The 27,361-nt window shown below is 52.5% G+C and overlaps 1 protein-coding gene and 1 long non-coding RNA gene across 4 annotated transcripts in view; one reads left to right on the plus strand and one right to left on the minus strand.

Annotated features, from left to right (window-relative positions):
• SCAF11 (SR-related CTD associated factor 11) overlaps nt 1-15,348 on the minus strand; it is a 48,211-nt gene extending 32,863 nt beyond the window's left edge. For all 3 annotated transcript variants that reach the window (XM_040978929.1, XM_040978926.1, XM_040978928.1), the window contains exon 1: nt 15,261-15,348. The gene's annotated coding sequence lies outside the window, so the exon portion shown is untranslated. The remainder of the gene's footprint in view (nt 1-15,260) is intronic.
• On the plus strand, nt 824-16,590 carry LOC121155514. The gene is made up of 3 exons (XR_005883678.1): nt 824-835; nt 2,656-2,658; nt 15,915-16,590. It is a non-coding gene; the product is annotated as an uncharacterized LOC121155514 (long non-coding RNA).
• Nucleotides 16,591-27,361: the final 10,771 nt, after the last annotated feature.

Below are 27,361 nucleotides of genomic sequence, written 5' to 3' on the forward strand. Positions count from 1 at the left end.
CTTTCTTTTTTTCTTTTCAGATTTTTTTAGTAGAAAGGCAGATATACAGAGAAGGGGAGAGACAGAAGGAAGATCTTCCATCCACTGATTCACTCCCCAAGTGGCCCAACAGCTGAAGCTGCACCGATTCAAAGTCAGGAGACAGGAGCCTCTTCCGGGTCTCCCATGTGGGTGCAGGATCCCAAGGCTGCTTTCCCAGGCCACAGGCAGGGAGCTGGATGGGAAGTGGAACCACCGGGACACAAACCAGCGCCCACATGGGATCCCATCTTCCTCATATAGGTGCAGTACAATTGTGAAATTCCAGACTGAAAATAAAATGGATTTAAGATTAGTTGATACATGCAAACAATTGCTCCAAGTTCCACCTGGGAATGTAAGAATGTCTCTTCCACTATAGCAACCACTGAGGCACCTCAAGGCCGAAGTCTCCAGGACAAAGACTGCCCAGGCCCGGCTCGGCCCGGCTCAGCCCGGCTCCCATGGGCTGCCTCCTCCCGCATCCATCCGCCTTTCCAGTTCACTGCACAACTCCTCCCCGATTTCACCTGGCCATTATTTGTACAAGTTCACACAGCCCTGCTCATACTCCAAACCCCAACGCCCAACAGGACTATCTAAAAACCCAGCTACGGCAGCACGTAAGAGCACACGGTTTGGTGATGACTACTGCTAGGAAGACAAGAGAAATGGGAATGCGATCACTCACCCACTTGGCTTTTCTTAGACAACAGTCAAAGGCAAAAGGCTGAAAAAAAGGTCAAATTAACATTTCTGAATAACTAAATCGGTCAGTATCCTCACTCACATGTCAAAAAATACAATCAGACTCCAGGTACAAATGAAGAAGGGCCTTTCGTCTCTCAACTCTCACACACGGAGCCAGGGTGCAAGACAAGGATGCTGGGACGAAGTAGAGCTGCCCCCAGGCCGGGCACAGCTCAGCCCAGAACAGCCACACATCATGAAGGTGCTCGAGTCCACGCGGATTCACATGGCATATTCCACAGAAAACCCACAGAAATCCCAAGGACCTCCCTCAAAGAGGTCCAAGGCTGAAAAAAAGAAGCCTCAAATTCAATCTTCTAGAAATTAAATTTCTATTTTAAAAAGAGAGCATTCACTCAGGGGCTTGTAGTGGCATAGCACGCTACTCCTCCGCCTGCAGTGCCAGCACTCCATATGGATGTCAGTTTGAGCCCCAGCTGCTTCACTTCTGACCCAGCTCCTTGCTGATGGCCTGGAAAAGTAGCAGAGGATGGCCCAAGGCCTCAGGCCTCTGCACTCCCGGGGAGACCCAGAAGAACCTCCCTGCCCCTACCTTCAGACAGGCCCAGCTCTGACAGCTGTGGCCACTTGGGCAGTGAACCAGCAATGGAAGATCTCTGTCTACTCTCTGTAAATCGGCCTTTCAAATACAAATAAGTTTTCAAAAATGAAACAGGTATTCATTACACATTCTGAGTGATGTACCTCAACAACTAACAACTCGGGCACCAGAATTAGGCAAGCAGAGCCTTCTGCAGCCACTAACACGAAGGCAGCCTGTTCCATCCCCAGGCCAGTCTTACCATCAGCAGACTCTCAGAGATCAACACGGCTGCTCGCCTTCCTGATGCCTAGGAGGGCTCTCGCTCACCACCACGGAGCAGAGCTCGAAATCCAGCTGCCAGCTTGCTTATTTGCTTCTGTGGTTTACAATTTTAAGATGAACATGAAGAAAGAGGCGTTCTTCTGCTGGTTCACTCCCAAATACACGCAAGATCCAGAGCCAGGGCAGGCTGAAGCCAGGAGCCAGAAACTCAATGCCTGCTCTAACACGGGTGGCAGGGGTCAGGCGCTTGAACCAGAACCTGTCAGCCCCCAGGAGGCGCACTAGCAGAAAACTAGAACCCAGAGTGGATCCAGGACAAAGCCAGGCAATCGCAAATTGTCACGCCACCTCCGGTAGAAGCCTGTGTGAGAAATCACCAACTGAGCCGGTCCGTCGCAGCAAGTGCTGCCTGGAGTCACCAAAGCTGTGCTCAAGTCTCACCCCAACCAACCACAATCAGTTAAACATGACACAAGGCAGATAACTTGCAAACACTCTTTGCTCTCACGGAATGATTCCTTGTTCACCACTGGAACAGTATTATTGCTGGGAATTTTTCCCAGTCAACTCTACTCTGAAGCTACCTTCAGTAAACAGCCTGTAGTGCAAGCAGCACTCACTATGAACAAGTAACACTTTAAATTACTGTTTACCAATAAACCAAAAATCAAGACAGAAACGGGCCATCGTGCCTAGAAGTCTCATAATGAAATGAGCTCATATCATTTCATGTCAAGTGATGGTTCAGAAAGTCTCCAAAATTCGGACACAGGCTGCGAGAGGAGGCGACTGCCAACACAAGGCCTGTGAGTGCCTTGCTCTCTCACACCACGCTCCGCGTCCACTTAAACAAGCCGTCCCTGCAGGACGAAGTGAGCCAGGAACAGCCATCTTCAAAGTGAAAGGCGAGCCAGAAGGCTCAGGTACAGAACCCACCAACTTGAAAACAGAACAAGTTTTTTAAAGCTATCATTTAAAATCTGAATTCATGAAAATTGTTTTGGGCCCAGGACAGGAGCCTAGTGGCTAAAGTCTTTGCAAGAACTGGCATCCCATGAGAGCTGGTTCATGTCCCAGTTGTTCCACTTCCCTTCCTGCTCCCTGCCTGTGGCCTGGGAAAGCAGTCGAAAACGGCCCAAAGCCTTGGGACCCTGCACCTGCGTGGGAGACCTGGAAGTAGCTCCTGGTTCCTGGCTTCAGATCTGCACAACTTCACCATCGAAGGGATCAACAGAGCAAAGCGCAGGATGTTGGAGGCGCCAAGTCCTCCTGAGCTATGTGCAATGACGTACCTAAGGAGTGGGAGTGATTTCTATCCAAGAAGGAAAAGCAAATATCCTGTGAGCAATGGGAAGCTAAAATCTAGGCCAAGAAACAGAAGACACTTAAAGAACCACCAAATGCAAATTTCAGAATCGAGAAAGTACAGCAACTGAGGTTTAAAAATACACTACACTCATAGTCCATAGACTCAATGGAACAAAAACAAAACAGCAAGCCTGCAAAACAAGTGCACATAGGTCAAAACCAATGAGCAGAAACTACCAAGTCTAAACAAAAAGACACGAAACAGGAAACAACAATGACTGGATCCACAGAAATCTATAAGGCAATTCTGCAACGCTCAAATTCCTCTCGGGAGGCCAAGCAGGGGTAGCTGAGTGCAGTGGAAGAGGAGCAGACGCAGGCTGGACCCTCCCTCCAATGCAGTGCGGCCAGCCAGCTCACCATCACAGGAAGTCCAGATAAAGCTGCCAGAAATAAACAACACAACACCACTACTCTCCTAACAGAGAGAAGGGCTCATGATTCCCACGCCGGGGGCTTCTCACCAGAACCCACAAGCCAAAGGGCAAAAAAATAGATTTGTCCATCAGCTTTAGTAGTGTGAACTCAAGGACATTCTCAATTTCCCAACTCTTTGGAGTAGCTACACACACGCGCACACACACACACACACTTCAAGAACAAGAACACCAGAATGAGAGAAATGTAAATGATGTCGGTGAACGTGATTAACTATTCTGATCTTGAAATAAAGCGTGTCTGGCAACGAAAGCAAACATTAACACTACCAGCTGACAGCACTTCCAATCTACGCTGAGGTAACACAAGACCAAGAAGGGAAGGACAACCTAGCCACGTACCAAGACATGCACCTGCACCAAGGACAGTTTTCACTTACTGGACCACAGAAGAGACGTGAATCTGCCTACCGTTAAGAGGACCATGTCACAACCATCAGAGTGCTTGGCTATGATACCTGGCCCGGCTCCCGTTTCATGCATGTCCTGGGTGCAACAGTGGCTCGTGGGTGGGTAGCTGCCACCCATGTGGAAGACCTGGACTGAGGTCCAGGCTGGGGGACATCAGACCATGCAACATCTTTGTCGCTCAGCCTGCATCTCAAATGAATGAGCCAACCTTTAAAAAAAAACAGCACACAGGGCCCGATGCTGTGGCCTAGTACCTAAACCCCTTGCTTCTGTGTGCCAGGAGCCTATATGGGAGCCAGTTCGTATCCTGGCTGTGCCACTTCCTTTCCAGTTGCCTGCTTGTAGCATGAGAAAGCAGTCAAGGACGACCTAAAGCCACGTGGGAGACCTGGAAGAGGTTCCTGGCTTCAGATCAGCTCCGGCCGTTGCAGCCACTTGGGGAGACAGCCAGTGGATACAAGATCTTTCTGTCCCTCCTCTCTGTAAATCTGACTTTCAAATAAAAATAAGTCGATCTTTAAAAAAAGAAAGAAAACAGCGCACACCACAGGGATAGGGCAGAGGAATATATGGCTAAGATTTCTTCCGAGTGATAAACACTTGCTGGCAGTGTGGCACAGTGGTTAAAGCCATCGCCTGCAGTTCTGGACGGAGCATCACACACACTTCAGGACACTGGTTCGCCGACCCCACTGCCCCTCTCCCTGTCCTGTCCCTGCTAACAGCCTCGGGAAAGCAGCGGGAGATGGCCCAGCCCCTGAAGCCCCTACCACTTGCTCGCAAGTCCTGGAAGGGTTCGGCTCCTGGTCCAGCCTTGCCTGCTCCAGGCACAGGGCCCATCTGGGGTGAACCAGCACACACCAGAACTTTCTCTCTCTGCTCCCTTTCTACAACTCTTTCAAACAAACAAACAAACAAAAATTAAAAACCAATTCTAAGCAGACTGAAAAGTATGTAATTTTATAATACCCACAGAAGTAACCTTAAAAATTAATCAGGGGCACAACAAATCAAGATGGAAGAGCAAAAGGTGTTCAAAACTCAAGGAAAAAGGCTAAAACAGGAACAAATATGGAATGAACAAAAAACAGCAACCTAGTCTAGACATACCGATAACCCAAAAAGCAAAAAAGCGCCGTACAAAACCGCTGACATTCAAAACAAAAGGTTAGAAAAATAACCTAACCGACTACCTTAAACAGCTAGAAAAAAAGATGAGGCAGACATGAGCAAGGAAAACAGATACCAGAAATCAAAACAACTCTTTTTGTAAGATTTATTTATCTTTATCGGAAAGTCAGATTTACAGAGAGGAGAGACAGGGAGGAAGCTCTTCCGTCCTACGACTCACTCCCCAAGTGACCGCATGGCTGGAGCTGAGCCGATCCATAGCCAGAAGCCAGGAACCTCTTCCGGGTCTCCCACGCAGGTGCAGGGTCCCAAGGTTTTGGGCCGTCCTCCACTGCTTTCCCAGGCCACAAGCAGGGAACTGGATGGGAAGTGTAGCTGCCGGGACATGAACTGGCATCCAGATGGGATCCCAGGCATGCAAGGTGAGGACTTTAGCCACTAGGCTAACGTGCCAGCCCAAGAAATTAATATAATTCAAAGGAGAAAAACAGAAAATCGATGACATCAAAAGTTCATTCTTGGAAACAATCAATAAAATTTAAATCTCGGCAAGACTGACAGATTAAGTAATCTGAACAGCCCTAGAATTACTTTTTAAAAACTGAATTTGGAGTCAAAGATACCTCCAAGCCCAGATAACTTCCCTAGGGAATTCTACTAATGCTTATGAAATAAAACCAAACCAACACAATTCTTCCACAAAATGGAAAATTACCATTTCCCAATTCACTGAGCTTGGCATCACAAAACCAAAGAGAGTAATAAAAAATCACCAATTTATATACTGAACTTCATCAAAATAAGCTATGGTACATTCAACCATGCAGCAATGAAAAGGACTGAACTAGTATTCCGGTCAACAGCCTGTGTGACCCTCAGCGTCATCCTAGGACCAGTGCTGTGGGCGATGCCGCTAGGCTTCCACCCACAGTGCCAACATCCCAAACGGGTGCCAGTGTGAGCCCAAGCTGCTCAACTTGGATTCCAATGCCTGCTAATAAAGTAGATCAAGTGCTCAGGCCCTGCTCGTGGGTAACCCAGAAGAGGCTCCCGGTTCCTGGCTTTGGACCAGCCCAGCATTGGCCACTGTGGCCATCTGGGAAGTGAACACAGCTGATGGAAGATCAATTCTTTTCTTACCTCTTAAATTCTGCTTTTCAAATAAAAATAAATCTTTAAAATTAAAAAAAGAAGAAAGAAAACATAGGGCCTGGCATAGTAGCCTAGTGACTTAATCCTCACCTGGCATGTGCCAGGATCCCATATGGGTGCCAGCTCACATCCTAGCTGCTCCACTTCTTGTCCAGCTCCCTGCTTGTGGCCTGGGAAAGCAGAAGACAGCCCAAAGCCTTGGGACCCTGCACCCGTGTGGGAGATCCAGAAGCTCCTGGCTGCTGGCTTTGGATCGGCTCAGCTGCAACTGCTGCAGCCATTTGAGGAATGAATAGTGCATGGAGGATCTGTCTGTCTCTCCTTCTCTCATTAGAATCTGCCTTCCCCCCTACAACAACAACAAAAAAAAAATCTTAAAAACATACAAAAATGTGTTACACTGGGTAAAATAAAACACTCTCAAAAGGTTACAGATCACAAACTACACTCACATGACATCCTTGACAGGCCAAAGTTACAGGGACAGAAACACTGGTCGGGCCTTTTCTGCGTCAGGCAAGCTATAACTATCAAGACAGCACAGGGAAATGTGGGAGTGATGGATATCATCTTAGGATTTATTTACATCCTAGAAAGAGCTACAAAATAAGGAAGAGCCAGAGTCAGAGTCACCACCTCCTCCAGAGAGCCCACCCACCCACGAGGGCATAGCCCTGCGCGTGACCGCCTCCTCCAGAGCGCCCACCCACCCACAAGGGCACAGCCCTGCACCTGACCATGTCCACCCACCCACGAGGGCATAGCCCTGCGCGTGACCGCCTCCTCCAGAGAGCCCACCTGTTAAGGCAGTTCCAGGAAGGATTCGATTCCAACAGAGATTTCGGAGAGGAATCACTATAAACCAATGACACATGTAAGCACTATTACAGACGACAGGGCACAGAGTCCACCTACAACAGGAAAAAAGTGACAATGCTGAGAACATTATTTCTGAAATTTTATTCTGTTTAAACAAGATTTTTAGATCTTACATTAAATAGCTTCAACTACAACGAAGTCTGCTATTTTTGCACAAACACTAAATGTTCCTCTGACTGGTTCCTTAGGAAAGCCACACTGTCATACGGATTCCTTACAAATGGAGACAAGTTTCTATAATAAAACTGATTTAAAAAGTAATCATTCCGCATAGCAAACAAGCCATCCACTTTTTACTCCAGCTATGCATATAAATCCAAATTTCTTAGACACAAATTCATTCTGCTAAATTAACTGAGATGAATGTAATTTTACTGTTACATAACAGAGTGTGTGTGTTCTCACCTCTATTAGCATCAGGCACCGATATGGGAATTCTCTCCTAAATGTAATTTCTGTATGTATGCATGTGTGTGCGTGTGTATGTATGTACATTATACGTGTGTACATATGTGTGTATATGTATGCTGTACATGTGTACGTATGTACATATCTATGTACGTGTGTTGTACTGTGTACATATGTGCATATTTACGTGTGTATGTGCATGTGTACGTGTGTGCGTATATACGTGCGTACATATGTGTGCGTACGTACGTGTGTGCATTGGACTGTGTGTACATATGTGCGTGTGTGCATAAATACGTGTGTACATATGTGCATGTGTGTGCATTCTACTGTGTGTACATGTGTGCATATATACGTATGTACATATGTGCATATTGCATGTGTGTGCATGTGTGTGCACATGTACGTATGCACACTGTACTGTGTGTACATATGTACGTGTGTGCATGTGTGTACACACACTGTACTGTGTACGTATCGTATGTGCATGTGTGCACATGTGTGTACGTATGCACATTGTACGTGTGTAGGTATGTGCATGTGTCCGTGTGTGTGCATGTGCGTGGGTGTGTATCTGAAAGCCAGGATGACCGAGGGAAAGGCAGAGACGCCCCCAGACAGGCTCACCGACAGCCAAGCCCACCACCCTAGACTCCCCGTGCGCGGCAGGAGCCCAGGCCCCTAGGCCACCTTCTGCTGCCTTCCCAACGGCGTCAGCCAGGAATCCAACCAGCACCACAGTTCGGCACGCTGACTTAGCAAGCAGCGAGCTAACACCGAGTGGCACACCAGCCCCTAAATGTGACCCTACAGAAACCCTACCAGGGCCCTCCGCGAGGCCTCGTGCTTTCATACTGTTTCCCACCACTGCTGGCTAACTAGTCAGAAATCTCACTTAACCCTTACAGCTCCACGTCGCACTCGCCTAAATTAGCTCTGTCTAATGAATGGGTTTCCAGGACCGTTCAGTGCAAGGAGTTTGTCCAAGGGAGCCTATGCCACCAGACTACCTCCCCACAACAAACAGGAAAAACCACTGCAACAGTGGCTCCACAGAACATTCTAGATAAAAATGTGCACCCTGGGCCTAGCACAACAGCCTAGTGGCGATGAGGATTTTACAGATCAAGTGATGGTGGAATTTCCTAAAGGTGACCTTGATACAAAATACTACAACCAACCTGTTATCAAAAGAATAAAATAACTTAAACAGAAGCAACAAGGGCTGCTACACTCAGTGCGGAAGCACCAACTGTAATGAGATGGTAATTCAGAATCCCTACCACTGTCCGACAGAAACACAATCAAAATCATATGTAAGTCACATACGCAATTTAAGATTTCCTAACAATTGAAACCATTTTAAAAGCCACAAACTTGGCTTAGTTGCCTCATTAATCCGATGTCCACAGTACTACCATCTTACGTCATCAGCACAACTTACTACATGAAGTGCCCCACAGTGTCCTTGTGAGATCTGGTGTTTGTACTTGAGCTTGCACCCAACTGAACAGCGCAAGAGGCCCACGCGTGGCTAGGGCGGGGCGACCTGGCCGGACAAGCTCCTGTGGTCTGGGAGAGCAGTGGAGGACGGCCCAAAGCCTGGGGACCCTGCACTGACATGCGAGAACCCAGAAGATAGCCCTGGTTCCTGGTTCAGCCTGGCCCAACTCTTGATGCTGCAGCTATGTGGGAAGTAAGCCAGCAGAAGACCTTCTTCCTGTCTTTCTCTCCCTCTGTAAAATCTGCTTTTCAACTATATTTTTCAGTCCTCCTGCAACAACCAGAGCTGCAGCGGCTCCACCGCCAAGCAACGCACGGGAACTCCTCACGGATGCACTCCCCGCCCCCAGGCACGACACGCACCCAGCTCTTACCACAGAAGCCCCCAGGTGATGACAGCCTGTGGCTCGGTGGCCTCTCTGCCACGTGCACACTCGCCATTAGATGACTGGCTTACAGGAACGTTTTTCCTGCGGAGCCATCTAGACATGTAACTTTGCTCTGCATCTCCAAAGGATCACCTACGTGCCACTCTGGCTACGCGACACAGCGGCCTCTGTGAGCACACCACGGAGCCTGCCTGGGACAAACGCAGTGAAGCAGGCGGAGGCGGGGAGCACCAGGACAGGAGCACGCCTTCAAGGCTCAGCGCCCAACAGCACACACAGGCAGGGGTCCCTGAGACCGAAAGGAGCAAATGCTGAGCAACAAAAACGAAGGGGAAATGACACAAACGTCAAGTCCACGCTATGGTTGACACTGTGCTTTGTACAGATCAAAGAATTACCAAAGAATAGCCTGCCTCTCTCCAGTCTAACGTGAAAGTGGTTTGTGAGGCTTACACTGTGTGACTTGAGGCTAACGCTGCAGCAGCAAGGGGGCAAGACAGGAGAACATGAAAACGTAGTGAGAAGACAGACTGGCAGGATTAGGTCAAGATGACACTGGCCATGCCGCACGCCCAGCTCAGACAGGGCAGACCCGACACACCTGGGGCACACCCTCATGACACCAGCATGTCCCCAGACCCGACACACCTGGAGAACGGTTCGGGGAGCTCACGCCCAGTGACCCAAGAGTACAGCAGAACATGCACTCTACGCAAAGCTCGCAAGAGAGGACGGACACAGCAATGCTCCAGCTATTTAACAACCAAAACAGGCGAGGACACAGACATCTAAAACCAAAGTGACAATCGGTGAGTACATCAGAATTCTAAGCCAGAGCTGACATTTAAATATGTGCATACAGGGCCCCCCCCCCCCCCCCCCGCGCGATAGCACAGTGGCTAAAGTCCTTGCCTTGTACGTGCCAGGATCCCATATGGGCGCCGGTTCTAATCCCAGCAGCCCCGCTTCCCATCCAGCTCCCTGCATGTGGCCCGGGAAAGCAGTCGAGGACGGCCCAAAGCCTTGGGACCCTGCACCCACGTGGGAGACCTGGAAGAAGCTCCTGGCTCCCGGCTTCAAATCGGCTTAGCTCCAGCCATTGCAGCCGCTTGGGGAGTGAATCATCAGATAGCAGATGTTCCTCTCTGCCTCTCCTGCTCTCTGCATATCTGTCTTTCCAATAAAAATAAATAAATTTTTAAAAACCTCTGCATAAAACAGGCTGAATGACTGTTTTACCTTACTGCCAAAATGACAATAAAAACAATCTTAAAAGTGGGTCTCAAACTTAAGGATAGAAAGAAAGGGGAAAATTAGTCTCAACAGGCTTAAATCAGAAAGTTATTTTCCATTATTTTTCACTAAGATTTCTGTTGTAATAATCTTCCAGCGAGTGCTGCCCGCAACTGCAGTTCTGAGACCCAGCTGCTCTACTCTCAATCCAGCCACCGCAATATGCCCAGGAACAGCCCATAGGCCTGCACCCACGTGGGACACCTCCTGGCTTCAGCCTGGCCCGCCCAGGCCAGCTGGGGAGTGACCAGTGGACGCCTGAGCTCACACTTGCTCTCACTCTCTCTGTCTCTCTCTCTAACTCTGCCTTTCAAATAAATAATCTTTAAAACAAAAGTGAAACAAAAAAAAAAAAAAAGAAAGAAAGAAAGAAAGAAAAAGAGCTGTATGCTGCTATTCTGCCTGGGACAATGAGCGCACAGGTCAGTGAGAACGTCCCTGGAGGACATGAAGGGAGCCCGCAGTAGGTCCTCAGCACTCAGTTGGATCTGACACACGTGGCGTCAGCAGTGGACCCCAGCACAGGACCAGCCAGAGTACCACGGGCAAGTGACCAACAGGGCGGCGCTCAACCTGAAGACACACTGATGGCCAATGGACGCTCCAGTCAGAGTAAAACCTGGCTGCAGGAGCAGCAAGAGCCGCCCTGACTCGCCCTGGCCTGGACTCAGACAATCCAACACACAACACATGGCAAGTTGGCTAAAGAATAGGCACAGTAGCCTAGTGGCCAAACTCCTTGCCTTGCATGCACCAGGATCCCTTAGGGGCACCAATTCATAGCCCATCTGCTCCACTTCCCATCCAGCTAGCTCCCTGCTTGTGGCCTAGGAAAGCAGTCGAGGATGGCCTCGACTTGGGACTTGGGACCCTGCACCAGTGTGGGAGACCCAGAGGAACCTCCAGGCTCCTCGCTTCAGACTAGCTCAGCTTGGGCAATTGGGGTCACAGAAAAACTCAGAACAAATCCGCCCAGGTGATCCAGGTATCTGGCAGCAGAAACACGGTGACCTGTACGACCTGCATGCCACTGACGAGACACGAGGGCCACCGCATCCTTGGAAACTCGAGCACGAAGAACCCAAGGGGAGACGTTCCAACACAACCTACCGACAGCTGTCGTTAAACAGCTGTTGCTGCTCTTGCTGTTCCTGATTATTTACTTTTATTGGAAAGGCAAATTTAGAGAAAGAGAGAGGAAGAGAGAGCAAGAGAAAGATCTTCCAACCGCTGGCTCACTCTGCCAGAGCTGTGCCGATCCCAAGCCAGGAGCCAGGAGCCTCTTCCAGATCTCCCATGTGGGTGCAGAAGCCCAAGGCATTGGGCCGTCCTCAACTACTTTCCCAGGCCACAGTCAGGGAGCTGGATGGGAAGTGGTGCAGCCAGAACACGAACCAGCATCTTTATGGGATTCCGGTGCGTGCAAGACAAGGATTTAGCCACTAGGGTATCGCACCAGGCCCAAACTTCAACCTTTTTTTTTTGTTGTTGTTTAGTTTGTACAGTCTAATTTATTTGGGAAAGAGAGAGGCACTCCTCTCAGTGACAGGAGGGGGCTCCAAGGTAGGGCAGGGTGAAATGGGGGTCTTTTACCGACCCTCTCAGCGAGGGGGCTCTGAATCACCCAGGACAGAAGGAAAAATCTTACTCCTGATGGGCAGTAATTTCTACCACCTGGCCCCAAAACAAAAGCTCCCTTCCCCCACCAGAAGATAAACCGAGGTGGTGACCAAGTGGGCCAGTCTGCTTGCTCAGGGCCAGGACTGAGACGTTGATTCTGTCCCTAAAGGAAGAGTATGGAAACAGGCGAAAACACAGTTCCCATCATAAAGGCAACTTCACCAACCTTCAGTCTTTAAAAACTATAAAGGTTATGATGGTGAGTTCAAGGGTTTGTTCCGGTATTTAAAGGATATTACATCTAAAGGCAACACAGAATCCTTCTGTTACAAAATAAATTACTGTGGAAACAGGCAAGCAGACGGACACCTGCCACTAAATAGCTAACTTTCTGACTGCAACAGCTACAAAGTTTCAAACCAAAAACTCCTTCTAACCCTGAGGTGCGGGCCACCCTGCACCTGCCACTCATTCTCAAACAGTTCAAGGGGTACTTGAAATCTGGCTGGAAGACTCTTTAAAAAATGTTATCTACAGAGCCCTGCCCCGTAGCCCAGGAGCTAAAGTCCTCACCTTGCGCACGCCAGGATCCCATGTGGGCACTGGTTCTAACCCCAGCGGCCCCACTTCCCATCCAGCTCCCTGCTCATGGCCTGGGAAAGCAGAAGCATTCGAGGACAGTCCAAAGCCTTGGGACCTGTACCCATGTGGGAAACCCAGAAGAAGCTCCCGGCTCCTGGCTCTGGATCGGCTCAGCTCCGGCTGTTGTGGTCGCTTGGGGAGTGAATCATCGGATGGAAAACGTTCCTCTCTGTCTCTCCTCTCTGTATACCTGACTTCCCGATAAAAATAAATCTTAAAAAAAAAAAGTTACCTACAAAATTCATTAGCAGATAAATAAAGCAGCAATAAATCCATATGAAGACCAATACGCTTTTCCTTTCTCAAGATTAAGTTTTCTTAATGGAAGCTTTGCAGGGACCAGCACTTGTAAGCAGGTAACTCCCACTGCGCCTCAGTCACCCCGGCCACAGCGCAGGCGCCCAACAGCACAGGTCACTGCCAGCGCTTCCGACAGAGCCGAAGCTGGGAGGCCTGCTGCAGAGGCTGGCGGCCAAGCCGAGTGCTACCTGCAAAGGCCCAAGCGTCCGGAAGGATCTGCCGCTCGGGACAGACTTCTCTGGAGCCACAAACTCGTTCCCACAAAACGCGCAAATACACCCAACACTAAGTTTACTGTAAAAAGGCAAAATGGCGTACAGCACTGAAGCAGACTGGCAGACACTGGCTTTCTTGTGGGTATGGGGGTACACCGTCCCGAAGCGCCATCTCCAGCTTCACTTCCGAGCCCAGGATAGACCTGGGCACGCACCAACTTGAGGTGACAAGTCACGGTCCCAAGGGCTCTCGCCTGATTCAACGATAGCTGGCAGGCCACCCCCTGGGGTCCTGCAGGACCACGCCCACGTCCTAATTCCCCGACATTCTTTGGGACCTCACCTTCTCCCAGCCAACTCCCTTTTATGTCGGAAGCCACTGTGGTTTTCTTCCCCTCCAAGTCGCACTCGCTCCGGACCCGCAGCTTCCCACGCTGTCCTGCAGTCTACTCACTGCCCATGGAAGCGTCCAGCTGCGCCCGCTGGAGCCCCGCACACCCACCCTGTGCCCTCAACACAAACCATCTACCCCCAGGCCTGCTGCCCTCCACCCCCAGCCCTTCCGCCCGACCCCACAATCCTCCTCCTCCCACCAGCTCGGCTTGCCCCGCAAAGGCCCTCGGCGGGGCCAGTCCAGGGTGGAGGCCGAGGGGCAGCAGTCTCCCTCCATACTCTGACCACACAGATGGCGGCGCTCCTCTGAGGACTGGATTCCTGAACGGAACGGTCCACACGAGGAAACAGGCAAGCCGCAACTACTCCTTGGACGTTCACAGCAAAAAGAATGCTAACCCACTAAGTACTGAACGCCCAGCACACAGTGCTGTTCCGCCATTTAGGGACTGATACTCCGATAAACCCTCAGGTTGTATTCTCATGGGAGTTGCACCAGAGTGAAGAAAAACTGTCACAAACTTACATAGTCATGCAATAGTATGTTGGAAAGTCACAGATACTGCGGAGATTAAAAACGGAGGAAAAGCGACAGGAAGCGGGTCAGTCCCACAGGCGCCCCGCGGCTGCAGGGTGGCCCCGTCCCCGTCCCTGGGGACGTCTCTGGGTCTCTGCAGTTATCCCGGACCTGTTTGTAGCTAAGTGCCAGCCAAAAGTTACAAGAGCAACAGAATGACGGCAAACTTTAACTCCGGCCTCTTGTCAGTGCTGTTCACCGCCGGCAAGACGAGGCGCAAAGCCGGGCTCCACGCGCCCGCTCCCCGGAAGGACGCCGCGGCCATCGGGGGCCCCGCCACCCCACACACACTCCCTTTCAATAAACAAATCCTGACGTCAAGGCAGAGCTTCAAGGGGGAAGTTACGAGGAGACTAACCCTCCGTCTCTTCGGTTACGGTTCTGCAACTTGCGCTCCCAGGTATAAAGTCCGCGGCACTTTCCCCAAACCGAAACTGGCCTGCGACGCCGGAGCCACGGCAGGCAGCAGGCGCTCGGCGCGGCCTCCAAGCCGGCGCCCTCCCGGACGAGCCCCGCTCTCCGCGACACGTCTGCAGGCGGCGCAAACTTGGGGCGCCGCGCCAGGCCCTGCCCCCGAAGCCGAGGCACGGCGGGGGCACCTGCGAGCACCGCACGCCGAGGCGAGCACCGCCAAGTTAGGGACGCGGCGGGAACTCGGGCTCCCCGACAGGACTGCCTCCGACCAGGCGACCCCGCGACGGCTCCGGACCGGGCGCCCCAACTTTCCCGCGGCGGGCCGGAGCCCACGGCCGGCGAGCGGCGGCCGCGGGAGCACAGGCCGGGCCGGGCGCGCAAAGTTTGGCTCCGCGACAAAAGCCCGGCGCCCTGCGCGGCCGGCGGGGCGGGAGCGGGGCCTGCCGAGGCCCGGGCCGGGCCGCGCGCCGGGCCGAGGCCGCAGCCCCGACTGGCCGCCGCGCCGGGCTCCCCCGCGGCCGCCCCGGTGCTTACCTCGGGCCCGGGCTCCCGAGCTCGGCCCTGCGCCCGCGGCTGCGTGCGGACGCCCGAATAGGCGCAAGCGAAGCGGCGGCCCGGCTGCGCGCTCCCTCCCGGCGCCGCGCTGACGCCGCCCGCACCGGCCTCTTCCCGCCGGGCCGCACCCGCCGCGCGCCGCAAGAGGGCGCCCGCGGGCCGCGGGGGCGGGGCCACGTCGTGCGCCGGGGCGGGGCCACGTCGTGCGCCGGGGCGGGGCCACGTCGTGCGCCGGCACGGGTTGCTGGGACGCGCGCAGGCGCGGGCGGGCGGCGTGGGGCCGACGGCGGAGAGGGCGGGCGCGCAGGCGCAGGCGGGCGGCGTGGGGCCGACGGCGGAGAGGGCAGGCGCGCAGGCGCAGGCGGGCGGCGTGGGGCCGACGGCGGAGAGGGCGGCCGCCTGGCGTGCGGTGACCCAGTGTCGGGGGAAGGACTCGCGTCGCGTGGACGAGCTCAGCCCTGCACCTGTCCACCTGAGCTCCCTCCTGCACACGCGGCGTCTTCGTGATGTCTACCCGGTGGCGACTGGCTACACTTTGTTTCAGAATTTTACAAGTTGCAGTGAGCGTTTGCCTACCGCCTCACCCCTTCACATTTTATTATCACCCTTAGAAAACAGACGGCGCGTCATCAGACAGCCCAGTCCGTGTCCCACACTTGGAGTAGCACTTCCAGAAATGACGACTACAAGAAGACAGGAAATAAAAAACAGATTCAGGGAAGATAAAGCAGAAGGTCTCGTGCAGACTCCAACTTAGGAAGAAATGGTGCTTTTCTGAGTGTGCCTACCAGGAACCTTTAAAGACCCGCCTGGCATTTCACAGCTGTGTGAATCCTCACATGGGCCTACAGTAAAAGACAATATCCACGTGAAGCATGAAGAATGCTCAAAGGAGAAATCCTCCGAGTTGTGGCTTTTGTCTTTGCTTTTGCCAGCTTTAAGGGTAGCAGTTTCTGCAGCCATCAGCTGGACACGTGGACAGCGCGTGGGGCTCACTCAGGCAGTGTCCTTAAGCTCTGGTAGTGGGGAGGGTCGGCACACAGTGAAAGGAGTAAGACGAGTCGAGGCGCCCCGGACAGGCTCAGAAACATGCAGTCAGAGATGACGCCACTACCTGCAGCTGGCCTCCCACTGCCCAGAAGTGACCAGTCCCTCCTCCCAGGTCAGCGGCTGAGCTCCTCAGGCCTGAAGCCCATCTTCCGGCAGCACTGTATTTTCAATATTCATCTTACAATATTTAGCATGGGCCTGGCACAATAGCGTAGCAGTTAAAGTCCTCGCCTTGAATGCACCGGGATCCCATACGGGCACCGGTTCTAATCCCGGCAGTCCTGCTTCCCATCCAGCTCCCTGCTTGTGGCCTGGGAAGGCAATCGAGGACCACCCAAAACACGGCCAGTGCAGCCACTTGGGGAGTGAATCAACGGACAGAAGATCTTCCTGTCTGTCTCTCCTCCTCTCTGTATTTCTGTCTTTCCAAGGCTAGACCACAAATCCTATGATTCTCCCCATGGCAGGAATTTTGGGTCCAGTGGGCCAGTGGGGATTCCCCCAAGAAACCTCATCTGGGGTGATTTTAGACTAACTTTTGCATGTGCCAACCAGTATGGGGTCTAGTTCAGTCTGTCACCCCATTAGCCCATGCACACACTGGCGATTGTAATTGCCTGGTAAGTTCTGTCCCCAGCCGAATGTCTTAATGCAAAGTGATGGATGCTACAGTCCAGCCCAGCATGCCACAGACCCGGCCCTTGTACACACCGGCCGGACTGTGGCCTAGTTGGGGCAACCTGTAATAGCTTTCACCAGGGCCTCGCCAGCCGCAGTTCCTGTGTGTGCCAGTACATACAGCAAACTAGTCTGATCCATACCACCATTGGGTGTTGCAGCTTAGCCCAAGCCACCCCACCGCATAATCCAGTGCCAATGGGTCTGCCACCTTATCCAGCCTGCCCCCCCCAGCCCTGGCTCTCATGCACACCAGCAGGAGCTGTAGCCCAGCAGAGGGGTGCCCACAGTTTTCAGTACAAGGCCCAGTCCCCATCCAGGATCTTGCACTTTCTCAGGAGTACTGTGAAGCAGTCTGACATGACTTGCACCCCGCCTGGCACTTACTAGCAGGTGCTGCAAACATTAGCCCTTGAATGCAACAGCAGATCAGTGGCCTGGTCTAGCCTGGCCCTCCTCCAAACCAGCTCACACACAGACTGACAGATGTCGCAGCCCTGCCCACTTCTGCTCCAGCTCCCTGCTGACGGCCTGGGGAAGCAGCAAAGGATGGTCCTTACCTTGCTCCTTGCAGAGCCACAAGCAACAAACAGCTCTGCCACTTTCCACGCCCTCTCCTAGGTACAAATGAGCAGCTGCACAGCCAGCATCGGTCCACCAGGAGCGGCTCCCCTCATTGCTCTCCTGGCCTTTCCTAAAGGACTGCCCATGACACTGGGACACGGGGGCCCTGCGTCACCTGGGTGCTGATCGAGGAAGGCCAGCCAGGCCACACCTGTTCTCTGGCCAGCAGTGCTGGACACAGAGGATCCCAGCTTCTCTACACACATCTCCGCCAGTTTCCAGCACATCACAGCAAGTACTGCTCCTCCCCTCGCTCTGCTCCCACGCACCCTCCCCTGCTGAATGGACAGGCTCTCCCTCTCGTGCCCCATGCCAGCCGACACCACTGGGCACATTCAGACAGGCTCGTGGAAGCAGGCTCCTGCCACACAGCCCTGAGGACTGCAGGAGGCCGAGGGCGGCAAGGGGTCCCATGATATACCCCGGGGCCAGCCAGGCGGCCAGGTCCTTCCAGGCCATGTGGAATAGGCAGGCACACTTGGTACCCCCACAAGACGCAGCCAGGAACCCAGAAGTGCCATGGGCCGAGAGTGGGGGAGGGGGTTCGTGATATGTCACAGAAGGGTCAGGGGTCCTGCAGCTGGCCAAGTTTATCTGGAGATGGCACTCATGGTCCTGAGGGGAGACTTGGGGCAACACTGGTCTCTGCAGGAGCTGATAGAACCGAGCCCTTCCTTGCTGCGAGATGCTCACCCATCCTGGCTGTGGGGACTGCCCTGCCGTCCAGTGCTGGGACCCAGCCCTGCGTTGTCCTGCATGATCTGCTGCTCTCAGGCTCCCCCTAAGAATTGATCGTAATTGCCAACAGGCAGTATCGGGGGTTTAGTTCCCCTTGGATTCAGTGGGCTGTGTTGCTGTCAGGTGGCATTGCACAGGTCAGATTTAGGCAACACATTTTTAACTGACAATATTCTCAAGTTACAATAGCTTCTTCAGGAAGGAGCCCCGAGAAAAGCAGAAGGGCAGCTGTAGAGAGATGCACAAAGAAAACGGCAAACCTTCGCCAGTCTCATCAAAGACATTTTCTGGTTGATGCATCAACGTTCTATCCTTTTAGGCCCTTTTCTATATGCTTACATCAATACTTAAGCAAAGTGCTGTTTGGCCATTTGTTTTTTCATTCAACGATAGGGCAACATCCTAAATAGATCAGCTTGCTGTCTGTGTGATACTGCCCCCTAGAGGACTCTGTTTGCTGTCTTGCTTGCTTTTAATAAAAGAAGGGATGAAGGGAAGTCAGAAGGGACAGAGGGAAGTGGCTATGTTGCGAACACCCGCAGTGGTGGGGTCGGGGCTAGGCAGAAGCCGGGATCCTGGTGGCAGGGGCTCCCCGGACCCTCACCTGCTGCCTCCAAGGGTGCCCGTCAGCGGAGGAGTCCAGCCTAGGACAGGGAGTCCCAGGAAGTGCGAGCCGCATTCTAGCCAAGCCTGCCCTATCTGCAACATTGGATGGGTGCGCTGCTGTAAACTACCTGTGGCTTATCTCTCCTATTATGGCCGAGTATATTTTATGGTGAATAGCCAGGGCTTCAATTTCAGAACATAAACAAAGGTTTATTATGAAAAATGCATTATAAAAGTGGAGAACAAGTCAACCAGGATTAAGAAGAGCTATTTGCAAATGGAGAGTGCTTTCAACGTCTGGTATCACTAAAAATATTCTGGGGGCCCTGCATGATGACCTAACAGCTAAATCCCTGCCTTCCGTGTACCGCGATCCCGTATGGGTCCTGGTTCGTGTCTCATCTGTTCCATGTCCTGTGCAGCTTCTGTCTGTTTGCAGCCTGGGAGAGCAGTCAAGGACAGCCCAAAGCTTTGGCACCCTGCACCTGTGTGGGAGACCTGGAGGAAGCTCCTGGCTCCTGGCTTCAGATTGGAGGACCTCCGGCCATTGTGGTCACTTGGAGAATGAACTGGTGGACTGAAGATCTTTCTCTGTATCTCTCCTCCTCTCTGTAAATCTATCTTTCCCTTTTCTGGACATTTCACATAAACAGAACCACAACTGTGTAGACATTCATTTAGCAGTATGTTTTCAATATTCATCTTACAATATTTAGCATGGGCCCGGCTGTATGGCCTAGTGGCTAAAGTCCTCGCCTTGAATATGCCCAGGATCCCATAGGAGCGCTGATTCTAACTCTGGCAGCTCCACTTCCCACCCAGCTCCCTGCCTGTGGCCTGGGAAAGCAGTCGAGGACAGCCCAAGGTCTTGGGACCCTGCACCCGTGTGGGAGACCAGGAGGAAGTTCCTCGCTCCTGGCTTCAAACCGGGTCAGCTCCAGCCACTGCGCTCACTTGGGGAGTGAATCATCAGACAGAAGATCTTCCTCTCTGTCTCTCCTCCTCTCTGAATATCTACCTTTCCAATAAAAATAAATAAATATTTTTAAAAGACTCCCTATTAAAAAAACCATATTTAGCATTACTTTGTTTCTTCTAATTATTGACTGATATTCTGTTGTATATGTGCTCTACATTTATTGATCTGTCGACGATGGAAGTGCGAGTTGCACCACTTGTACCTATTACCGCAATGCTGTTAGAGCAGTCCTCTGCCTGCTCCGTGCGGTCGGCTGCCTCGGGGTCCCTTGAAGAACACACCTCGGAGTGGAACTGCTGGGTCATCGCTAACTCTGCAGCTAGCATTTCGGGGAACTGCCAGAACACTTCTCCAAAGCAGCTGCACCACTTGACATTCTCGCCAGCGGCACACGGGGGCTCCGATTTTCCCAAGTCCTCAACAATATTCATGATCATGTGTGCCTCTGATGAAGGCATCCTGTAGAGGGTAAATTGACATCCCATCTTGGTTTAATCTGGCCTTTGCTGGGAGCTGATAATGTTGGACGCACTTTCATGTACTTTTTGGTTGCTCATGTATCTTCTTTGAAAAAATTCCCTCTTAGAGTATTTGACGATTTTCGTTGGAGTGTTCATATTTGTGCTGAGTTGCAATAAATCTCAACTTACTCTATATTTGATCTTTGCAAATATTTGCTCCCATTCTAGGGATCACTTTTGTTTTTATCATTTTATATTTTATTACAATTTCATGTTTTAAATGCATTACTTATTTGAAAGTCAGTTACAGCGAAAAGAGAGGACAGGAACTCTTCCATCCGCTGTTTTGCTCCTCAGATGGCCTCAACGCCCAGGTTTGGGGCAAGCTGACGCCAGAAGCCAGAAGCTTCTCCCAAACACTTGGGCCATCCTCCGCTGCTTTTTCCAGGCAACCAGTAGGGAGGCAGATTGGAAATGGAGCAGCCAGGACATGAACCAACGCGCATTTGAGATGCCAGCGATACAGGCACCTAAATCACAACATGTAATTTCTGATTAACATGTAACACCTGTACATGTATTTCATCACATGCATGCAGCATAACCCTTTGAACCAGGGCCATCAGCCTGCCCCACCCTGGCCCATGATTTTTTCTGGAAGCTTCATAGTTGCAGGCTTCAGTTAGGTCGCAGGATGCAGCGTGGCCCCAAGCGTCAGTCTTCCGCATGTGCATGTTGCTGTACCATTTAGACGGAGACTAACCTTTCTGCGGGTGTGCCTTGCGACTCTTCGGGTGGTACAGGCGCTTGAATTGTTGGCACTGTATTCTGTCACACAGGTCGTATCTGATTTTGTGCTGTAACTCTGTATTATAACCTGAAATCAGTTCATGCGGTGCCTCCAGCTGTGTTATCACAGACTGGACTACTTGGGGATGTACATACCTCCCTATTAATTTTAGGATTTTTTATCTCACTCTTCAAAGAATTCCATTGAAGCCTATAAATCTCTTTGGACAGTATGGGCATTTTAACAATATTAATTCCTGCAGTCCATGAATGTGGGAGGTCCACCCGTTTTTCGCTTTGTCTTCCTTAACTTATCTCCATCTTCTTGGAGCACAAATTGCCAGAATACACCCCACGGGACAGCTGGGACAGCAGAGGCCTGTGGGACCTGTTGAGGAGAGGAGGGCTCTCCCCAGAGTGCGCTCCTGCCCCGTGAGTCCTTGGCTGTGCGCCCGTGCTGCCCTGGGACGTGAACAGCTGTGCCTCGTTAGCCTCGTATCCCTTATCAATATCACACACAGCTGGTACTTTGATCCTGGTGCCTTGGTCATGCTACTGGGACTCCTTGCTTACACACAGGTGACAGGAGTTGTATTTCAAACCTGATCATTGCAACCAATGCCTCAGCTGGACTATGAGCTGCTTTGTTGAGTGTGTATAAACTGGAACCCTGGACATAAACTTTGTCAGTTCCCAAGAGAGCACTGTCCCCCCATTTCTTTTCGGTCACATCTCATCCCCTTTGCACGGACACTCACCCACCCACTAAGAACTCTGTAATCCATTGAGGCGTGTGGTTTGCCCTGTGAGATGCTTTTTGCAACCGAAGTGAGCCTGGGAGTTAATGTTGCCGACGATGTCTTGGTGAGTGGGCACAGATCTGAAGCCAGGAGCCAGGAACTTCCTCCTGGTCTTCCACACGGGTGCAGGGTCCCAGGGCTTTGGGCAGTCCTCGACTGCTTTCCCAGGCCATGAGCAGGGAGCTGGATGGGAAGTGGGGCAGCTAGGATTAGAATCAGTGCCCATATGGGGTCCTGGCGTGTTCAAGGTGAAAACGTTAACCACTGTGCTATTGTGCCGGGCCCACACATCTTCATTTTAAACAAGATGTATTCATCTATTTGAAAGGTGGAGTCACACAGAGAAAAGGGGAGAGACAGAAAAAAAAGAGAGAGAGAGAGATCTGGGCTAGCGCAGCAACTTAATAGGCTAATCTATTGCCTGCAGTCCCGGCATCCCACATGGGCAGCAGTTAGGGTCCTGCTTGCCCCACTTCCAGTCCAGCTTCTTGTCTATGGCCTGGGAGAGCGGCAGGAGGTAACCCATGTCCTTGGTCTCCTGCAACATGTAGAAGAGCTGCAAGACGACTCCACTGGCACCTGGCTTTTGGAGCAGCCCACTCCAGCTGTTGTGGCCATCTGGGAAAAGAACCAGCAGAACAAGATCTCTGTCTCTCTCTGCACCCCTGCCTTTAAAAATAAACCTTTAAGGGCCCAGCACAGTAACCTAACGGCTTAATTCTCACCTTGCATCTGCTAGGATCCCATATGGGCACAGGTTCATACCCCAACTGCTCCATTTCCCCTCCAGTTCCTTGCATGTGGCCTGGGACAGCAGTAGAGGATGCCCCAAAGCCTTGGGCTCCTGCACCTGCGTTGGAGATTCAAAGAAGCTCCTGGCTTCTGGTTTCAGATCGGCTCAGCTCAGGCCATTGCGGCCACCCGGGGAGTGAACCAGTAGATGAAGATCTTTCTCTCCGTTTCTCCTTCTCTCTCTAAATCTGACTTTCCAATGAAAATAAATAAATCTTTACAAAAAATCATCACTGGGTCAGCGGCTTTAAAGAAATGCCATCTAGTAAAGTGGAAAAATAAAGAAACGAAGCTCTCATCCAACTGTGAAACACCAGGAAGAGCAATCCGACTGAGTACTGATTAGCACTGGAGAAATTAAGTGTATCATTTTCTTAATTTCTCTATTACAGAAAAATTTATCCAAATTCAATCCACATTGCTTGGTAGGCCATCTACTGAACAGTATATAACCATCTACCACGCATTTAGTGTGTGCTTTCAACAAAGAAATGTGGCCCTTTCATCTTCTTAAATTTAAATCATATTTTAAAATTTTCTAAAACATGTCAAATACCAACAGCCTGTGGCTGCTTATAAAATATTCATTCCAAAATTGTTCAATAAAAAAAATCCAAGCAGCAGCTGAGCTCATTAATAATTTAGCGAATGGAATGCTGACTTTATCTCCTGTGGGAGCCGGGCGCAGAGCTGGGACAGGTCGAAGAACTCCCTTGCAGCCAGGCTTCAGCACCAAGCCTGGTCACTTCCGCATGGCAGTGCAGGTCACTGCCCGGGGGCTCTCCGAATCATCCCCCAAGCCCAGTAGCTGTGTCTGCAGCTTCTCACATGTGATGGAGTTCTGTCTGGAACTGCTGGTACAGATGTACAAGTCACCGGACTCTAACTCTTCCAATCTCTACTCTAGGCTTACAAGTGCAGTGCCAGCACACCAGGCAGAAAGGGCAGTGTCCAAGAGGCTGAGACACAGGGTGTGTGCCCACACTGTGCTCTGGTGGGCATCCCTCCTCCAGCGCTCCACGAGCCTTTACACTGCAATGGTGGGAGAAAGGGGGGCTTCCTTCCTTGAGAAAGGGGCCAGCTGAAGGTACGCAGGCAAGCAAGGCTCATTGAGAGCAGACAGCAGCCAGCAGCCAGGCCGTGGCCACCCTTCCTGCAGACTTGGAGTGCTGTACCCTCCCCGCTCCTCATCGAGGTGTTTACCGCAGGTCTCCACTTTCACTGGAAGGTTCCTGAGATCACCCCATACACATGCAAATGCAGCTGCACTTCATCCACCAGAGCCGATGAGAAGCGCTATTTCTTAGGGTAAGCCATGGCGTGCTGCCTCCCTCACAGCTAGCACACATGCCAGCTCCCCGTGAGGCATGGCGGCCCACTTCCTGGGTGTGAGCAGAAGCATCCCCCTAGGACCTGCGCTATGTGGGCACCCCAGCTGCACAGAGCCGATGCGACAAAAGCCTGTGCTCTGAAGGTGCTGATAAGACAGACTGTGGGGACTCGGTAAAAAATACACGGAATTGGTTTGCTGTGTCTAATGCTAGTGACAGAAATGATATTCTGAATATGAGTCAAGGGACAATAGCTCCTAAGAAGTTAAAAGCCATCGTGTGCACAGAGCTCAGCTCACCTTTCTCCTTAGGCAGTGATTAGGCAAGGCTTCACATCAGCTCTGCAGGCTCTGCCGGTGGTCCCCAGCGTGCTCCTCACGGGCCCTGCATCAGGAGCTGGTGTCTGCATCCTCAGACACAGATCGGCCCATCTGTGACGTGTGAGAGGGTACCTCTCGTTGGTACTCTGGATGCCTGGTTTCCTGGTGACCACTTGGCCATGTGTCATCTGCACCAGGCAGCCTGCAGTGACTACAAACGAACCCCGAGAGCCAAGCTGAGAGGGGCCAAGGCTCGCTGTCACATGGCCTGAGAGCAGCTGCCCATGGGCTCACCCTCGGGTGTGAGCAGCGGAAGGTAAGCCAAGGCAGGGGCAGACCAGCCAGCAGGCAGAGAAGGCAGCACACCCACCAGAAGTCAAGTGGCACGGAGCATCCCAGCCACTGCAGCCTGTCTGCTCACGGAGGTCACCCCTGTAGGCAATACGGCTGGCTCATGCCTCCACCCTGTAGACACCACACAGGAGTTGTTCTGACTGCAACCCATCCAGCCTCACTGCCAGACTTTCTGCAGCCTCTGGTTTTTGAAAAATTTTAATATATTTCAGAGGCAAAGAGATGTTGCAGGGTTGAACCCCTGGGCTGCTCCTTGGCTCTGCTGTCGGTAGGTGGCAGCATGGCTTTGTTCACTGTTGAGATTGGAAGGGCCTTGCCCATGAGAATACAGCTGCCTGTCTCCTGGACACCGTTTTGCCTTTGCAGGACCTTCAAAGTGAGTCGTAGGAACATGGGCTCTGTCAATGTGACACTTTATCTTATCAAAGCTAGGCTGGAGCTCTGCCGCTGGAATCCTACACAAAATTGACTTTCTCTGCCTCTCTGCGGGCAGTGCTGGCTCATAGATATTATGTATAAACGTTGATTCTCTTTCCATCTCATCCAGGACATGTGGTCCCCTCCGTTACAGTAGAAACTGGTGGGAACAGGCAGCAGCTGGGCCTCTGAGGGCAAGCTATTGTGTACTTGCACATGTGTACACAGCATGAAAGACACCCCACAATGACACAGCCTGCCCAGCCACTTCTGCAAACACTTGTCCCAGGGTTCCATGGGACACACCATGAAACAAGCAGGGAGCTGGAGGGCAAGTGGAGCTGCCAGGACTAGAACTGGCACCCATATGGGATCCCAGCGCGTTCAAGGCGAGGACTTTAGCCACTAGGCTGTGTCTGTCTCTTACACAGAACAATTCCTGCCACGCAGGATATGGCTAGTAGTTAGAATTCAGGCGGAAAGGCTCACATCCCAAATGTGAGCACCTGTGTTCAGGTCCTGGCTGTGCTCCAGATTCCAGTTTCCACTAGGAAGTGGGCAGCACCGGGAAGGGTGGGGGGCTCAACACCTGGACTCTGCTGGCCACTAGGAAGGAAGTGGGCAGCACTGGGAGGGGTGGGGACTCAGCACTTGGGCTCTGCCAGTCACATCACAGACTCGCCTTACCTGAATACTGGCCCCCAGTCTAGCATGGAGATGTACCAGCAGCCACTGGCATGTCAGAAGTGAACCAGAGGGTGGGGCTCACTTTGTCCCCCTATCTCTCAAATATGTAAAATATACTTCAAAAATTTTTGACTTAAAGACAGAAAAATTATTGCGCTAATCCTATCTTCCTTCAAGTCAGTATTTTTGTCTATTTTTGAGCTTTCAATACTCTTGGGCAGAAGGAAGTTGAGGGGGTGTCCAGGAGTCCCCCAGCATCCAGGGGGGCAGGGTCTCGCATCCTCCGGCGCCTGGGGGAGCGTGCAGCACAGCACGCCCTCCACAGCGGCGTTTACTGTCCTTTGCACAGTGGTGGGGGCTTCCCCAGTCTTGGCTGGTTTGTTCTCTCGGGGGCTTCAGGGATGATACACACCCGACAACGGAAGGGCAGGGACAATACAGGGGGCTCGGCTCCTGGTTTTAAGGACACTAGGCTCACGTGAGACGGGGACCCCGCCTCTGGTGGGCTGGTGCCATGTTGACATGAGCTCTGCCCGGAGCCGCACACAGGTCTGTAAGTGTGCAGTCCCGCCACTCACACTCCTGATTTACACTCTAGTAGTTCCACGGGTTCCATGCCACCTGTCCATCTCTGCCGGCCAGCATGAAGTCACTGGGCCAGGGAGGTACGGAGATGCTCTGCCCCCGGCCAGGGAGGTGCGCGGCCACGCGTGACCCCGTCTCAGCGGGCCCACGGGCTCCGGTGACCACCCGAGAACAGCCTCCAGGCGCGCGGAAGGACACGGCGGAAAGGGAACTGCGACTTACCGGCAGGGCCGTGGCGAGGGCGCCGAGAGCTGCCGGTGTGCGGGGCGACGGGCGCGGCCTGCAACCCTGGGCCGCCGAGCCGTGGCTGGGCCCGAGCCCGAGCCGTGCCTGGGCCACCGAGCCGTGCCTGGGCCGGAGCCCGCCTGGGCCGCCGAGCCGTGCCCGAGCTGTGCCTGGGCCGCCGAGCCGTGCCTGGGCCACCGAGCCGTGGCTGGGCCGCCGAGCTGTGCCTGGGCCGCCGAGCCGTGCCCGGGCCCGAGCCGTGCCTGGGCCGCCGGGCCCCCAGCCGCCTGCCCCCAGGCCGGCCCCCAAGCCGCCGGCTTCCCCACAGGTCCGTGCGCCGCGGTCCGACTGGGAGCAGGTGTGACTACGGTGGATTTAGTCCCCGTCGGCTTCGTACCGGCATGAAGGCCCCTCCAGCGTATGCCTGGCAGTTCCAAGTTCTGTTTCTCCGTTTAAAAATAAAAAATATTGGGTCGCTAACTTGTGTCTGGCCAAGCTAAAATGTCAGGAAGCCGTGGCTGTGTCGTAAGGCATAAAGCCTCCTGCTGTGGTGCCGGCAACCCATGTGGGCGCCAGTTCGTGTCCTGCTGTTCCACTTCCCATCCAGCTCCCTGCTTGTGTCCTGGGAGAGCAGCAGAGGACGG

Source organism: Ochotona curzoniae, unplaced genomic scaffold (assembly GCF_017591425.1).
Source record: "Ochotona curzoniae isolate NIBS_2020 unplaced genomic scaffold, NIBS_Ocur_1.0 contig_2927, whole genome shotgun sequence".
Lineage (NCBI taxonomy): Eukaryota > Metazoa > Chordata > Mammalia > Lagomorpha > Ochotonidae > Ochotona > Ochotona curzoniae.